At 40.6% G+C, this 18,526-nt stretch overlaps 1 protein-coding gene across 2 annotated transcripts in view; it reads left to right on the top strand.

Annotated features, from left to right (window-relative positions):
• Nucleotides 1–4,133, top strand: part of SFT2D2 (SFT2 domain containing 2) — a 37,751-nt gene extending 33,618 nt beyond the window's left edge. For both annotated transcript variants that reach the window (XR_006352819.1, XM_043964785.1), the window contains exon 9: nt 3,507–4,133. The gene's annotated coding sequence lies outside the window, so the exon portion shown is untranslated. The remainder of the gene's footprint in view (nt 1–3,506) is intronic.
• Nucleotides 4,134–18,526: the final 14,393 nt, after the last annotated feature.

Raw genomic sequence — 18,526 nt, forward strand, 5'->3', positions numbered from 1 at the left:
GTATATAGTTATTTAACTTTTCCCATGGTTCCTTCTCTCTCCAATTAGACTATCAGCTGCATGAAGACAGGGACCGTACTTTATACTTATTTTCAATCTCCACAGAGCTTTTCAGGTGATAAATATTGGCAAAAAGCAGGCCTTTTCCCTTTCATTTCTCTAATCATCGCTTACATTCCCAATGAGAATCAGAAGAAGTGAGTACCAAAGTATGTTATTTTAAAGTAGTTACTGAGGTCAGAAGAGAAGCACCACTAATTCGGTACGACACTTCATTTAAAGACACTAACCCTGAAGTAAATACAACTCAAGCAGTGTTTATTTTGATTTTGAAAGCTGTCTCCACTTTACAGTTGAGTCAAGTGAATCTCTGAAAAGCTGATGAGAAAACCCATTGCCTATTCTAAGGAAACATCCCCCAATCCATTTAGTGCACATGTTTTATCCACCTTTACTCAGTTGCTTACCTGCTCTCTTGCCACTCTTCAGCACATGCTACCTTAAGGTGAAATAAAACAAGAGGTGCAGGTTGAACATCTTTGTCTGGGAGGCTTATACCAATCTGGCTTCAACCTGTACCTCCTGTTTTATTTCACCTTATTCCCCTCCCGGTTCTCTATATGTTCCAACCAACCTGGCCTGCAGTCTGATTCTATACTTGGTCATTGATTAAGAACTAGAAGGGTCCTTAGAGGTCGAGGCCAACCGTCTTATTTCACAGATGGGGAATTAAGGCATAGAGAGGTTGTCACTTGTGTTTGAAGAGTACTTGAACATAGGTGTTTTTTTCTTCTTTCCATTAATGCAAAATATCTTTAGTGAAATGAAATAACTTTAAGATGAGATCTTTTTACCAATGCACAATGGAATAGTGATTCTGTGTAAATTTAAAAGTGAACTATTTTCTCTGCTTTTCAATATTATATTATGGAGATAGCTAGGTGATGTAGTGGATAGGGTACTGAACTTTAGAGTCAGAAAGATGTGAATACGAAGCTGGCTTCCAACCCTTACTGGTGTATGATCCTGAACAAGTCACTGGAACTCTCTCAGCCTCAGTTTTCTCATCTGAAAAACTGCAATGATAATAGTACCTACAGTTCGAAGGATTATTGTGAGGCACAAATATATATATATATATATATACATATATATATGTGTGTGTATAACTATAGATTTATAGATTTACAACTTTATACATCATAGATAACATATATATACAGAATGTATAAAAATGCTTTGCAAACCTTAATGTGCTTTATATATATATATATATATATATATATATACATGAATGCTAGCTAGAATTATTAATGTATACATGCATTACAGCTAAAGAGTAAAAGAACTTTGATGATTAAAGTCCAAAACAAGAGGCTTGATTAATTTATACTCAGTTTTTTTGTTTAACTTTCATTATTTATTTATTTATTAATTTATTTCTTTTTCAGCAGCAATTTGCTACATTCTATTTTATTTTAATTTTATTTTTGTGGGGCAATGAGGGTTAAGTGACTTGCCCAGGGTCCTCCTGAATCCAGGGCTGGTGGGTGCTCTATCCACTGCGCTACCTAGCTGCTCCCCTTAGTTGTCTTTTGATGGGCCAACTTCAAGTTTACAATGGTGTTCCTTATGGTGTGAAGAACTTTTTTTTCCTAACCTCACTTTCCTATGTTGAAAAAAAAACCAAACCCAGAAACATCAGTGTTTTAGGCATGTAAAGTTTATTGACTGGATTTTGGTTGTAGTGCTTCATTTTATAATTCAAGGTTTCTGCACATTTTAAAAATGTGCAGTAGCTTTCCCACAGCCTTTTAAAAAGAGGCAATTATTCAAAAGTCCAAATAGAGTTGAATGCAGACTTTTGTCTGCAACTTTTCTAGTGGATTGCAAGGATTAAACATTTGCAAAATCTTTTAAAATCCTGTTTTTAAATTTCTAAGGAATTTAAGGGAAAATGGTGGTAGAACCTTAATTTCGTCCTTCCTTTTTTTTTTTTTTTTTTTTTTTTGCGGGGCAATGAGGGTTAAGTGACCTGCCCAGGGTCATACAGCTAGTAAGTGTCTAGTGTCTGAGGTCAGACTTGAACTTGGGACCTCCTGAATTCAGGGCTAGTGCTTTTCCTAGCTGCCTTCAGTTTCTTCCTTTCAATAGGAAAGAATCTGTTCATGAATGAATCATATACTTTAAGGTGGGAAAGAGGGTTCAGAGTTGTATGGTAGCTTCATAATTTCCTTCTGGATTATTACAATTTTTGTTTACTGTCACTGCTGTCCAATAATGCAATAACCTCAGAAGACGGTGAGTTCCCTGTCACTGGGAGTATTCAAGAACTACTGGTTGGATCTTCTTCTGACAGGGATGTTAAAGGAAGGAATTTTTCCATGGGACAGGAGGCTGGAATAGGTGACCCTTGACGTCTCCTCAAGCTCTGTTTCAATGAAATATCAAGGTCTTAATGAATAGTTTGTAGTTGAATAAAATGAAAATTGTTGATTCCAATCCTATGTATTTGATCTGAGAGTGGAAATTTGGAGAAGTTGCTGATTTGCTTTGATGTAGGAAATGTTCATACTGGGAGTTCTCCATACTGATGAACTCATGAATCCTTCCTTCATCCCTTTTCCTTTCTCCTCCAAACCCTACAAAAAGCCTTTTTTTTTTTTTTAAGTGAGGCAATTGGGGTTAAGTGACTTGCCCAGGGTCACACAGCTAGTGAGTGTTAAGTGTCTGAGGCCGGATTTGAACTCAGGTACTCCTGACTCCAGGGCCAGTGCTTTATCCACTGTGCCACCTAGCTGCCCCACAAAAAGCCATTTCTAATAAGACATTTAGTCATATCTAGCTGTCTTCATGCAACAACAGCTCCCACCATCTGGTTGTCACACGGCAGTATGCTCGGGTGTCTTCCAAACTGAAAAACAGGACATATGATCTTACAGCTGATAATCCTTTTGCAAGACCTCATTTAAAAACATCAAAAACAAGGCTATCCTGGAAAACTCTGTGCTGCACTTTAGGGGCATAACCAAGATATCCTATTTGGGGGGAATGGGGACCCTCCAAGTCAGCAGAACCATCTTGTCTCTGACTATCGTGTTCAAAAAAGTCAAAGGGGCTGGCTTATCTGTCTCCTAATTTCAGTTGTTAAAAAGTTGTTGGAAGATGTGGGAGACATCTCTTAAGAGACTTAGAGACCTAAAACATAGTGGTTTCTGGAAACAATTTAAATTTGAAATTGGAATGAGTTTAAAGTGGGGGAGAAGAGTTTTTTAAAAATTAAATTTGCCCACTTGAATTTTTATTTTAAAGCAAGAAACAAATAATGGAAAAATATCCTTCAATTAATAGGACATTGAGGTGTGGACTTTAGTTCCCGTACAAGGTGTAGGGGTGTGTGTGTGTGTGTGTGTGTGTGTGTGTATGTGTGTGTGTGAGTCACAAAGCAAGGCTAATGTTTTCTGGCTTACTTCTGGCAAAGTAAAAGTTAATATATTTTGTTCTAGGTACAAAAGGACCATGCATCTGCCTGATTTCTTAAAGAAAACTAATAGTTTGCTCTGGACTTTGTGGCTTTCCTCCTTTTATGAGTACCATGTCTTATGTTTTCTATTGTCTTTCTTGAACATGGTGTGTTTGCTCAGCAGTCTCGAGCCAAAAAACCAGGAGCCTCGCCTCGCTTCGCCTCGCCTTGCCTGCTTTCTCACTGCCCGTTGGCAAATATATTCTGGTCTCTGTGACTTCTGATTGTGAAGTTAGGGTGCCCAGTGGCAGCCACAGGGTAGGGTGTGGCTGACTAGGAACTTACCTGCCTTTAGGACACTGTCTCTGTTAGAATGTGATTGGCTTTCTAAAGAATTTGTTAAAAAAAAAAAGCCTTTTCTAATTGTGTGGAAACTCATTAACAGAATTTTATGCTGCTCTTTGCTCAATGGAACTTTTTACAACCAAAAATATATATTTTTTGTGGATTACTTATCCTATGTTGATATTTAGGGGAAAAAAAGAGTATCGCTTCTCTTTTCTAACTTATTATCAAAAGACTTTTTGGCCCCACTGAGCTGTTTCCTCCCAAGATATGTGTACATTTCTACATTTTTGTTTATTTTCCAATAAAGGTTAGCATTATAATTTGTTCTACATACAATCGGGTGCTGTGTCTTGTTTTATTTCTATTTTTGCACATTGCGAAATCCCATTACTCTAAGGTCAGCCACCAAGATGAGTACTAAATAGACTTCTATCATTCATTCATTTTTTTTTTTTTTTTTGGTGAGGCAATTGGGGTTAAGTGACTTGCCCAGGGTTACCCAGCTAGTGTTAAGTTTCTGAGGCTGGATTTGAACTCAGGTCCTCCTGAATCCAGGGCCAGTGCTTTATCCATTGCGCTCCCTAGCTGCCCCTAGACTGACTTTTTTTTTTTTTTTTTTTAGTGAGGCAATTGGGGTTAAGTGACTTGCCCAGGGTCACACAGCTAGTGTTAAGTGTCTGAGGCCGGATTTGAACTCAGGTACTCCTGACTCCAGGGCCGGTGCTTTATCCACTGCGCCACCTAGCTGCCCCCCTAGACTGACTTTTAATAGCCCTTGCTCTGAAATTGAGAAGATCTGGGTTCAAAAACCACCTCTGATGCTTACTTATACCCATATGACTTGGAGCAAGTCCCAGAGCCTCCCTGATCTCAGTTTTTCTCATCTGTAAAATGGATTATTAGACTGGTTGGCTTCTGAGGTCTTTTCGATATTCCTATGATAGCATATCTGTCCTTCTTGAGTCAGTCCCTTAAAAAGTTAATCCAGGTGTCCCTGGCCTTAAACAAAAGTTATTCTGAAGTTACATGGAAATTAAATATTTGTAACTTTTGTTAATTGCATCATTTCAGGTTACCTAGGGGAGCGTTCCATTTTAGGACCTTCTCTGGATACTTAGGTCAGAGCCTGTGCTTGTAGGCACTTGTTAAATTATTGAGTGAATGAGTGAAATTATAGAAGTGTATGGAATTCCTCTATGAGATCAGATGAATCCCCATAGCTTATATTTTTGAAAGAACAATAAAAGAACTCACATTTCTAGAACACTTCTGGGTCTTCAGAATGCTTAGCCAGATTCACATTATCAGGTTTTCTTCAAATAGGTTTTTTTTTTTCTCCTCAGTTGTTGCTTTGATTGAAAATCAGTAGGAAGCCCAGTCTGATCATGTCGCTCTTCTGCTCAGTCCCCTCTGGGGACCCCCTATTGACCATTAAGTCGATTTCAGTCTCCTTTACTTGGCATTCAAGGCCCTTCACAAGCTGTTGCCATTTTACATCAGAATTTTTCCCTCATATTAATCTGTCCTCTACACACTTATTGCTCTAGCTAAATTGGGCCCCTTGCTAACTTCTTGGACGTAATATCGACTTTTCTGTTTTTGTTGCCTCTTTCTCTTCCTTTGAGGGATTTCCACTTATTCTTTGAAGTCTCCTTTCAAATACCCCTCTTCTCTGGGAAGCCTTCTCAGATTCATTTCCAGCTGCACAGCCCTCCCCTGACAATAATTACCATATAACATCTTATACAACAACAATTGTGGGGACCAATTTTTAATTGGGGAGTGTTAGCTAGGCGGCTCGCCACAATATTGGGGCAAGGAAGGAGACCGGCAGCCTCCCTCAAAACAGAGCAGGCTTTATTTTAACAAGAATGAACTTAGGGGCAGCTAGGTGGCGCAGTGGATAGAGCACCAGCCCTGGAGTCAGGAGTACCTGAGTTCAAATCTGGCCTCAGACACTTAACACTTACTAGCTGTGTGACCCTGGGCAAGTCACTTAACCCCAATTGCCTCACCAAAAAACCCCCAAAAACCCAAAAAACAAACAAACAAAAAAAGAATGAACTTTAAAAATAAACCACAGACAGGATCAGTAGGATCAAGGGAAAGGAAATAAAATGGGGAAAGGGAAATTATACAACCTGAAATACACCACTGCCCAGGAATCAGCTGAGAATATATAGCAGTGCTCCTGTTGCCTTCCAGCTTCCAGCTAGAATGCTGGAAAAAACAAAAAAACCAAAAACCAACCTCCCTTCTTCCTAGCACACCCCACACAGCCCCCAGCCAATTGGCTGGCCGCTCTGACAGTCACATGACTGCCCTCACTAGGCTTACAATCATAATTTTGCCAGGCCCATGTAGGCATTGGTGAGTGGTAATGATGTGAGGTGCCAGTGCCCTGGCGACAGCTACAACTAGTGGGTGGAGCACCATGTGGTTTGCGGAGCCCCAGGCCAGTGCATGCTGAGGTGTTTTTTTTTTTAATTCTAGCCAAAAGATGGGGTCATAAAAACCTTAAATAACAATTAATTCTTTATACCATTACAGTTTGCTGTGTTTGTCTTCCCTCTGCTAAAATGGATGAACTCCATGAGTAGATGGCCTCTGAGTAGATGAATGAATAAAAGGTCAATTAACTGGGTCTGCTATTTAAAAAAAAAATATATATATATATATATGTGTGTGTGTGTGTGTGTGTTTACAATATATATATATATACACACACATACACATATACAATATAACACACATGTGCAATATACATATATGATATACACATATACACACACACACACACACATATATATATATATATATTCCACATTATACACACATACACACACCCCACACATTATATACATTCTGTAGCTGAAGCATTTGTAACATTTAAATATTAACTTCGGCCAATGAGGGAATTTTATTCAACCTCTTTCCTCCACCTTGATTGACTAAGGCTGTTATCAGGAGGCTACTCAGCCTTGCCTTAAAAAAAGATATTCGAGGACAGGTTGATCTGTGTCGACAAACAGGTAAATTAGTGTTTAGAAAGATGAATTGAGTATTGACATAGAGAACTTGAAAAAGTAAGCCCCATAACTGTGAGAAAACAGGTAAACTAAAGTACTGTTGATGGAAATGTGAACTGGTCCAGTCATTCTGAAAAGCAATTTGTAACTTTGCTCCAAAGGCTTTTAAACTGGACATGCCCTTTGACCTAGCTATACAGCTACTAGGTCTGTACCTCAAAGAGATCAAAGAAATAAAAGAACCTATGTGTTAAAAAAAAATACACACACACATATCTTTTTTTAGTAGCTCTTTGTGGAGACAAAAAATTGGAAACTGAAGGGGTGCCCATCAGTTGGGGAATGACTGAACAAGCCATGGTATATGTATGTGATGGAATACTTTTGTGCTATGAGATGATGAAAAGGATAATTTCAAGTTTGTTTTGCTTGACTATGCTTATTTCTAATGGGTTTTGTTTTTTTTGCTTTCTAATGGGTGGGACTTCGGAAGGCAGATGGCAGAGAATTCCAAACTGAATATAAAATAGAATTTAATTTAAAAAGTAAGAGTAAGTTCCATACATAATGACTTAGTGATCACTGGCCTGAGTTATAGCTGATCTTGGAACCTAATGGATTTAATCAAAGCTGAATTTGTCTTCAGACATAGGCTGGCTGGAACCTGGGATAGCTACAGAGGAATGCTCCATGAGCAGTAGGTGATGGTATTTGTTTTACTGTGGACATGTTTTTGGGAGGGAGGGGGAAGGAAGTGATCTTTAAAAATGCATTGGCTTGGGGGCAGCTAGGTGGTGCAGTGGATAAAGCACCAGCCCTGGATTCAGGAGGACCTGAGTTCAAATGTGGCCTCAGACACTTGACACTAGCTGTGTGACTCTGGGCAAGTCACTTAACCCTCATTGCCCTGCAAAAACAAAACAAAACACACACACACACACACACACACACACACACACACACACAACAAAATGGCGACAAAAAATGCATTGGCTGGCAAAGAATTGGAAATTGAGGGGATGCCCATCAATTGGAGAATGACTAAACAAGTTGTGGTATATGAATGTAATGGAATACTATTGTGCTGTAAGAAATGATGAGCAGCTGGATTTCAGAAAAACATGAAAAGACATGAACTGATGCTGAGTGAAATGAGCAGAACCAAAGAACATTGTACACAGTATCAACAACATTGTGTGATGATCAACTGTGATAGGCTGAATGCTTCTCAGCAATACAATGATCCAAGATAATTCCAGAAGACTCATGATGGAAAATGCTCTCCACATACAGAAAAAGGAACTATGGAATCTGGATGCTGATTGAACCATGCTGTGTCTACTTTTGTTTTTGTTTTTTTGTTTTTTGAGTTTTTTGCTTTTTGTTCTGATTCTGCTTTTACAACATGACTAATGCAGAAATATGTTTGATATGATTGTACAAAAATAACCTGTATTGGATTGCTTGCTGTCTTGGGGAGGGGTGAGGGAAGGGAGAGAGGGAGAAAAATATGGAACTAGAAATCTTATAAAAACAAATGTTGAAAACAATCTCTACATGTAACTGGAAAAGAATAAAATACTTTTATGATAAAAAAGTGATTAAAACCCATAGATGGGCTAATTAGGCTATCTCATCTATGCTGACCAATAAATAAGACTAATCATTTGTCATAAAAGTCAAATTACTCTCTGGATAAGTACACACAGGGACTCCTTGCTCTTTTAAATCCAACCACTAAAAAATGAAGCTGGGGGCAGCTAGGTGGCACAGTGGATAGAGCACCGGCCCTGGAGTCAGGAGTAGCTGAGTTCAAATCCGGCCTCAGACACTTGACACTTACTAGCTGTGTGACCCTGGACAAGTCACTTAACCCCAATTGCCTCACTAAAAAACCAAACAAACAAAAAAGCTGGAATACTCTCAAAAATGCATTCGTGATTCAGAGGTAACTCTGTTACTTTTCATATTGCAAATCTAAATAAGAATAAGGAACTGAGGCTAAGGACTGGGGCTGTGGCTCATGTAAGCTTCCTATCCTTGCTAGCCACTAGCTTCCTGCTTTGCAAACGGGTGTTTATAAGTGTTTACTGCATTGAATTACTGACTTTTTATCTTCTTTACTTTCCCAATCTGGAGAAGATCCTTAGATTCTCACTGTTTTAGCCAACTGGTGCTGGAATTGGAAATTGAGTGGATGCCCATCAATTGGGGAATGGCTGAACAAGTTGTGGCATATGATTGTGTTGGAATTCTATTATGCTATGAGAAATGACAAGCAGTTATTTTAGAGAAACCTGGAAAGACACATTAACTGATGCAAAATGAAGTGAGCAGAACTAGGAGAGCATTGTACAAAGTAGCAGCAATACTGTAAGGATGATCAGCTGTGAAAGACTTAGCTAGTCTGATCAAGAAAATGATCCAGGACTCATGATGAAATATAGTATTCACCTCCAGAGAGAGAAGTGATGGAGTCTGAGTGCAATACATTTTTACTTTGTTTCTTGCTTTTTATTTTATTTTTTGTAACATGGCTAATATGGAAATATGTTTTGCATGACTGTATATGTATCACTGATATATTTTTGCTTTCTCAAGGGCTGTGGGAGGGAGAGAATTTGGAAATTAAAATGTTAAAAAATGAAAGTTAAATTTCTTTATATGTAGTTGGGAAATACTTAATAAAATAAATAAAAATATTGAAAAATAAAGATAAATAAATTCAAACTCAACATATCCCAAATTGACCTTTTCTTCTGACTCTCAAGCTGTTCCTCTGCTCTATTTCCCTGTTTCTTCCAGGTGTGAAATATTGCCTGTCATTTTTGGCTTTTCCCTCTCTCTAATCCACATCCAATCAATTGCTGAGTCTTACTGATTTTGCCTCCATGACCTCTATATGTGTCCTCTCCCTTGCCCTCACATCTCTGCCTTCTCAATTTAAATCCTCATTATCTTTCTTTTTTAAAAAGAGATTTATTTATTTTGTTTAGCAACAAACATTTGTTTTATTTTCCATTTACATGTAAGGGTAGCTTTCAACATTCAATTTCATAAGATTTAGAGTTCCAAACTTTTCTCCCTCCCTCCCTTCCCCCCCACCCCCAAGATCGCAATCAGGTTATATATGTACAATCCACAAGTGTTCTTTTTATCAGTTCTTTCTATAGGGGTGCATAGTAAGCTTCCTCATTAGTTCCTTGGGATTGTCTTGGATCATTGTACTGCTGAGAGCAGTTAAGTCATTCACAATTGCTCATTGCTAGGCACAATGTCCTCTCAGCTCTGCTCATTTCACTATACATCATTGTTCATTAGTCTTTCAAGGTTTTGCGGGGATCATCCTGTTTGTTATTTCCTGTAGCACAAGACCATTCCACTACAATCATATAGTGCAGCTTTTTCCATCATTCCTCAATTGATGGACATTCCCTTGATTCTCAATTCTTAGCCTCCACCAAGAGTTGCTATAAATATTTTTTGTACAATTTTTCCCCCTTTTCTCTTTTTCATGATTACTGTTTCTTAACTGTTTCCCTTCCATCCTATTCCCTTCCCCATGATATTTATTCTATTATCCATCTTCTTTCATCCTATCACTCTTCAAAAGGGATTTGCTTCTGTCTGTCCCCTCCCCCACTCTGCCCTTCCTTCTTTTGCCCCTCTCTCTTTATCCCCTTCCCCTCCTATTTTCCGGCAGGGTTATAGAGATTACTCCACCCAATTGAGTGTGTACATTATTCCCTCCTTGAGCCAATTCTAATGAGATTGAGGTTTTTGAGCCAATTTTGATGAGTGTTAGGCTCATTTACTGCCCAGATTAAATACATTACTCCACCCAGTTGGGTGTGTCTGTTTGTCCCTCCTTGAGGCAGCTCTGATGAGTTTAAGATCTTTGGGCCTTTTCTGATGAGTGTAAACTTCATTTACTGCTCTGCTCCTCTCCCATCTCTTCCCCCCACTCCATAAGCCTTTTCCTGTTACTTTCATGTAGGATTTCACTTCTGCCCTTGCCCCTCCCCCAGTGAATTCCCTTCACCCCTCAATTTAACCCTAAAGATGTTATCATCTAGCTAAGTGACACAGTGGACAAATCATCACCCCTGGACCCAGGGGGGTCCCAGCCAAAACCTGGCCTCAGACACAAGACAGTTGCCCACTGTACGACCCCTAGGTATGTCCCCCAGCTCCAATTTTTTTATGGTTCTCTAGGGTCTTGTATTTGAAAGTCAAATTTGCCATTCAGTTCTCCTTGACCTTAGAGCTCTGGAATTTGGCTATAATATTCGTAGGAGTTTTCTTTTTGGGATCTCTTTCTGGAGGTGATCGGTGGATTCTTTCAATTTCTATTTTAGCTGCTTCTTCTAGAATTTCAGGGCAATTTTCCCTGAGAATATCTTGGAAGATGGTGTTTAAGCTCTTTCCTTGATCATGGTTTTCAGGTAGACCAATAATTTTCAAATTATCTCTTCTGGACCTATTTTCCAGGTCAGCAGTTTTTCCCAGAAGATATTTCACATTGCCCTCTATTTTTTAATTCATTTGGATTTGCTTTATTGTGTCTTGGTTTCTCATAAGGTCACTGGCTTCCATTTGTTCAATCCTAAATCTTAGGCAATTATTTTCATCAGAGAGCTTTGTATCTCCTTTTCCATTTGGCCAATTTGACTTTTCAAGCTGTTGACTTTTTTCTCATGTCTTTCCTGCATCACTCTCATTTCTCTTTCCATTTTTTTCCTTTGCCTCTCTAACTTTATCTTCAAAGTCCTTTTTGAGCATCTCTATGGCCTGAGACCAATTCGTATTTTTCTTGGAAGCTTTAGATATAGGGGCCCTGATGTTGACATCTTCCTCTGAGGGTATCCCTTGGTCTTTCTTATTACTGAAGAAACTTTCTATGGTCCTCACCTTTCTCTGTCGGCTCATCTTGCCTTTCTTTTACTAGACTTTTAGCTCCTTAAAGTGGGGCACTGTTTCCAGGCTGCAGTATCCCAAGCTTAAGAAGTCCCAGGTGGTATGATTTAAGGAGAATCAGGTTCTTCCCTTGCCCGGCCTGTTTCCTGGTCCTAGATGACCCCAGACCAACTTGCCAATCAACCAGCTTTGTGTGTTGTGGTTGTCAGCTCCAACGAGCCTGTGCCCCTCCCCCACCTGGGCCACTGCTACTTGAGCCTACCTCCTGGTTCTCAGTAAGGGTGTAAAGTCCAAGTTCTGCCTTAGCACCAGCATAGACCCCTGTAGTCTCTCCCCTGCCCAGGGCTCAGCCCACTCACCAGAATGTGAGCTTAGTTCCAGACAACACTGGTGCTTCAGCTGATTCAGAGGCTCTGGGGGTCTCCTTCTCTGGTGAGGTCTTCCTGAGACTGGATCTGTGTCAGGGTGACTGTGGGGTTGGGCCCGGCTCCTATATCAGCACAGCAGCTCCCTCCTTCTGACCTTCCAAGCCATTCTTGGTTAGAAGATGATTTCAGCACATTCCTCTGTGAGTTTTGCTGTTCCGGGTATTTTCATATGGCCTTATTTGGATGTTTTTGGATCGATCGTGTAATGAGTTCGGGAGCTCACTGTCTTTCCTCTGCCATCTTGGTTCAATCCCAGAAGTCTAAAGACATTAGGTGGTTTTTTTTTGTTTTTTGTTTTCTGTGGGGCAACAGGGGTTAAGTGACTTGCCCAGGGTCACACAGCTAGTGTCAAGTGTCTGAGGCTGGATTTGAACTCAGGTACTCCTGAATCCAGGCACAGTGCTTTATCCACTGCGCCACCTAGCTGCCCCCTAAATCCTCATTATCTCTCAATCAGATTATTGTAATCCTAATGGTGCATTTAGTGAACTGACTTCCTGTTGTACTTCTGAGTTTGCAAAGTGCTTTATGGCATTGTTTCACTTGAGCCTCACCACAGCCTCTGTAAGGGAGGTCCAATAGGTATCATCATTCTCATTTTACAGGAGAAACCGAGGTTCTGAAAATTTAAGGGAATTGCTCATGATCATCGATAGCCTCATAGCATTATGGATTTAGAGATTTCAGAGATTTCAGAGGCCAAGACCAACCCTGGCATGCTACGGATGAGGAAGTTGAGAAATTATATAACTTGCCCAGAGTCACACAGCTAGTAAGTGTCAGAGGCGGGATTTGAACTCAGGTTTTCCTGATGTCAAGGTTAGCACCCTTAATTGCTGAAGTTTGTGTGTGGGAGGGAGGTGTTTTTGAAATTCCTTTTTGTTAAAAGGGGAAAATCTTCATCCTTGAAGAGGCTGGCAGAATTAATGGTCTATAAGGAGAAAATATTAACTCTTTAACCAGGAGTTTAAGGTTCTATTTAATCGGGAGATTAAGGTCCTACTTCCCTGCGAGTTTCCCGTAAACTGGACAAACTATTAGCGCACACCCTGCCATCTCTCATTAGTGTATTCACAAGGGCCATTCCTTATGTGTGAGATGCAAACTTTCTTTACCTCTGTCTGCTGAAATCTTTCTTCCAACAGAGCCTACCCTATATATTACCTCCTCTGGGAAGACTTCCTTGATTCCCTACCTTGCCTCAGTGAAAGTGTTCTGTCCTTGAAAATTTCCCAGAGCCCTTTTGGATTCTTCCTTTGCCCCATCACATTCTACCTTGGTTTATGTTGTTTTGTGTACATATAATATCCTCCTATGTAGCCTAAAGGGCTTGACAATTTTAAATAACATATTTATAAACATTTAAAGTCTTACAAAATGCTTTAAATACATGACCTCATTTGATCCTTATAACAACTCTTTGAGGTTACTATTATTATTATTCTTATTTTGCAGATGAAGAAACTGAGGCTCAGAGTTATGGGATATTTTCAGCATCATAGTTATTGTGTCAGGTAGTGTTGATAGTCAATCTGGGAGGAGAGAGAGGTTTTCCCAGTCATAAGCATGATAGAGAAGTCAGGGAAGTGGCAGGGTGTTACAGCCAGTCGAGAAACAGTTGATGTCTCAGTAGAGCTCCCTCTTTAGATGGAGGTTTGGAGTTCATGACCCCATCCTCCAATCAGAAAGGCAGAGGGCAGTGATAAGGTGGAGTACCAAGGCTAATTGGATCTTTTTTTTTGGTGAGGCTGTTGGGGTTAAGTGACTTGCCCAGGGTCACACAGCTAGTAAGTGTCAAGTGTCTGAGGCCAGATTTGAACTCAGGTCCTCCTGAATCCAGGGCCGGCGCTTTATCCACTGTTGTCACCTAGCTGCTCCAGCTAATTGGATCTTGCAGGATGAAGAGCTTTTCCCAATAATGAGCTTTCTGAGGCATCATGGAGAAGTCAGAGAAGCCTTAGAGTAGTGCATCCAGGTGAAAAATGACCCAGGTCTTTCTGACTCAAGTCCAACATTCTATCCACTGTCTCTATTCCCCTTTCAAAGGGAGAGCCACAGGGGAAATTTCAGGCTCACAGATGATGCTAAGCTCTTTTGGGTAGTCAGTTTATGAGCTGATGGAAATAAGCTGTGAGAAAATCTCACAGACGTGTGAATCACAGCAAAGGGACAAATGATTAAGGTTAGGAGAAAATAACCTGGACTTGCTTCTAAGATAATGAGTTTGAAGCACCAGTTGAAAGCCAGGGAAGGGACCTCAAGGCCTCTTTTAACTGTTTCCTAAAGTCACTTGCCCAAGGTGCATGTGATGTTTAGTGGCTATAAACCACCCTATCCTTGAGTAACATGGAAAAATAGTACTAATAGGCATTCATTTAGTGCCTTATGATTTACAAACTGCTTCATATACATGACCTTGTTTGAGCTTCTGAACAATTTAGGGAGGTGGAGACGGCAACCAGTTTCACACCCATATTACAGATAAGGAAACAGAGGTGCAAACCAGTAAAGAGACTAACCCACAGTCACACAGGTTATAAGTGACCGTGGAGATTCAAATTTTCTCATTTCAGTTCAGGGCTTGGCATCCCTTTAAAACAGACCTGGGGGGATTCAGTTGAGCAAAACAGCAAAGGAGCAGAGGCGGAGAGATTTCCCTTTAACCCCTTGTCAATGCTTTGGTTGCCATGCTGATCAAGAGTGAAGTTAGGGGGCAGCTAGACGGTACAGTGGATAGAGCACTGGCCCTGGATTCAGAAGGACCTGAGTTCAAATCCGGCCTCAGACACTTGACACTTGCTAGCTGTATGACCCTCATTGCCCTGAAGGAAAAAAAAAAGTGTACTTTCCAGCAGTAACCAAGACTGCTCTTTTCCCTGTACTCAATAGACATTTGTTGAATGAATGATAGATGAATGAATGAATGAAAGAATATGGATGGAGTTTCTAAAGTCATCTAGGACAGTGGTCTCCAAAGTGAGTCATGACCCCAAGGGGTATAAGATCACCAATCAGAGGTAGAGAGGGGGTGATAAGTTGCACCCCACCTTCCCCCATGGGGGTATTTTCTAACATGATCCCACCTTCCCTTCACAGCCAAACTGTCCTCCTCTCTGCTCCTTTTTGCTTGCTGTGAAAACTCCCAGCATCCTTTCTGCTTTGTGCATCTGCCCCTCAGGGCAATGAGGAAGTCACCATGGGCTAAGCTGCCACTATAGCAGCTGCATGAATATCATTGGGAATTTCTCTACCCTCTTTCTCCTTGATCATCTTGGAGCTGGGGCAGGCACCTCTTGGAGGATGTTCTATGCTCCAGAGCTCTGGTGGGTTAATAAAAGCCTCCACCCTTTTCATTTCAGATGGAACAGAGGGAGTTGTGTAAGATGAACAGTTCTAGAGAAGAGTTGCCAGATGCACTGTTGAACTCATTAGATGTCCCCTCCCCCCAATCCACCTTTCTTCTGAACTTCCCTTGTTTCTGTCAAGAACACCACCATATTTTGCCACCCAGTCTGACAACTTGGTGTCATCCTCTGCTCCTCTCTTACTCTATGTGTCCAACCAGGGGCAGATTTTATTGTTCCCATCTCCACAACATCTTTAGGGTCCATTTCCTTCTCTCTACTCACACAACCATCATCCTGGTCCAGACCCTTGTCACCTCTGGCCAAGATTACCGCGGTGGTCTCTCACTTGGTTTCTTTGTCTCAAGTCTCTCCCCACTCCAGCCCATCTGCCTTATGGCTGCTGAAGTGATTTTCCTCAAGCACAAGTCTGCCCATGTTACCTCCTTACTCAATAAACTAACGACTCCTTGTTACCTTCAGGATCAAATATTAAATATTCCCTTTGGCATTGAAAGCCTTTCACAACCTGGTCCTAACATCTTTCTAGCCATATCATATGTGATCTCCTTCCTTTACTCTATGATCTCCACTTTCTTGCTGTTCCTCACAGAAGTACAAAAATACAACTAAAATGTATGAATATGAATAGACTATTAAGGTATGATCCACATAGCTGGGTGGTACCACCGGGGATAGAATGCCCAGCCTAGAATCAGGAAGACTCATTTTCGTGAGTTCAAATCCCGCCTCAGACACTTATTAACTATGTGACACTGGGCAAATCACTTCACTCTTCCTCAGTTTCCTCATCTTTCAAATGAGAACATACTGGAGAAGGAAATGGCAAACCACTCCAGTATCTTTGCCAAGAAAATCCCAAATGGGGTCATGAAGAGTCAGACATGACTGAAATGAGGGAATAACAACACAGTTTAGCACATAGTACTAGTAAATAGCACATAGGTGCTAATAAATGTTCATTGATGGGAAGTGCTGATATGATTAACTTATACTAGGAAGTATAGTTAACTTGTACTGAAAACTCTGATTTAAATCAGAAACGATTAACTTTTGTTTATTACCTCTTGGGGCAGCTTCCTGACTGGGGGTACAAATCACCTTTCATTTCCTAGGCACAACTTGGTCAGATTCTGCCTGGGAAGGGGGTAGGGGCATGGGGAGGTGAGGGGGGTGTTCTTGAGTAGAAGAAACTGCCTCCTTCCTTCTTCCCTCCATAAGCTTCCCAAATGATCAATGAGGCTAGGGCCAAACCACAACCAGACTTTCCCCAATTCATAGCAAGATGGTGGGTTGGGCAGTTCAGGACTAGGCTGGCACAGTTCTTCTACCTTGAAACTTTGGTAAAGAGAGACTGGGTTTTTAAGAGCCCAGTCCTTAGGAGTATATTCAGTGTGCCCTGCCTTATGTAAACACCCTCCTGGAAAGGTGCTCAATGATTGTTTCTTGCTGGTTTACTCCGTGGCAAGGAGGAAAAGCTTCTCGTTGGCACTTGAACCAGCACTGAGAATGCTTACAAAAAGTTCTTATGGGACAACTTGATGATCACCGTTTCCTTCCAGGCTGTGTTCAGTTAGAGGGATGGACTGTCATTGTCCTGGGAGAGGGGAAGGGGCCAGGGCCCATGAGTGGGATGGTCTTGCTCTTGCTTCTGTCTCTGTTGTCTCTATTCTTTCCTGTTCTTGAGAGGAATATTGGAGAATGCTGTAACCTTGTGAACATCAAAAGATTATAAGAGCCATCAGAGATATAGAAGAAGGGGACCATAGGAGAGTTTACTGGGAGCTGAGCCTAGTGAAGGGCAGTGAATGGGATCCAGTCCAGGAATGCATTGGCCCCTGAAGATGACAGGCTATTTTCTGGAATGACTTTATGTAGTATTTGGAAATGAACTGGTTGAAGAAAATGCCTGGTGACAACTGTTTAAAGTTTGAGCCCATTCTTCCAGGGACTGTGGTGGTATAGGGGAGAGTGTGCCCATTGTTCCGGGGAATATGTTTGTAGTTCTGTTCTTTCATGTGACTCCTCAGTAAATATTCTTTTGTAAAAGCCAATTGAGCACTGGGTGATGAAGAACTGTGAATGGCTTAGCCATTCTCAGCAATACAATGATTCAAGACAATCCCAAAAGACTCATGGTGAAACATGTTATTCACCTCCAGAGAAAGAACTGATACTGTCTGAATACAGACTAAAGCAAATTTTTTTTCTTTCCTCTTTTCTTTCTCCTTTCCTCCTCTTCCCTTCCTTTCTCCCTCTTTTCCTTCCTTTTTTTTTCTTATTTTAGTCTTCTTGTACAAAATGACTAATATGGAAATGTTTTACATGATTGAACATGTATAACTTATATCAGATTTCTTACCATCTCTGAGAGGAGAGAGGGGAAAGAGAGAGAGAGGGAGGGATAAAATTTGGAACTTAAAACTTAAAAAAAAGTTAAAAATTATTTTAACGTGTAATTGGGGAAAAATAAAATATTATTTTAAAATAAAAAAGAAAGATGCTCTAACCCCTCAGGGGAACCCCTAGAATTCTGAAGGAAAGAGATGTAGCAAGACAAAGTCTGGGGACACAATTCATCAAAGGGGTGGGGATAAGGACCCCCAAAGTCTATAAGTGTTTTATCATATGCCTTTATCAAGCAGGCCTCTCTTATTCTTTTCTTTTCTTTTTCTTTTCTTTTTCTTTTTCTCAGGCAATGGGGGTTAAGTGACTTGCCCAGGGTCACACAGCTAGTAAATGTCAAGTGTCTGAGGCCGGATTTGAACTCAAGTACTCCTAAATCCAGGGCCGGTGCTTTATCCACTGCGCCACCTAGCTGCCCCTGAGCCTCTTTTATTCCACTTGGATTTACTCTACAATGGTTAGCATACTTACATCCCCTCTCGTTCTCCCCATCTTGTATGATGTTGAAATTCTGGAACTCCCGAATTATCCTTCAGATCTTAGCCAGGCCATCACTCCTGCTCTAGTTAT

Source organism: Dromiciops gliroides, chromosome 4, assembly GCF_019393635.1.
Source record: "Dromiciops gliroides isolate mDroGli1 chromosome 4, mDroGli1.pri, whole genome shotgun sequence".
Classification (NCBI taxonomy): Eukaryota; Metazoa; Chordata; class Mammalia; order Microbiotheria; family Microbiotheriidae; genus Dromiciops; species Dromiciops gliroides.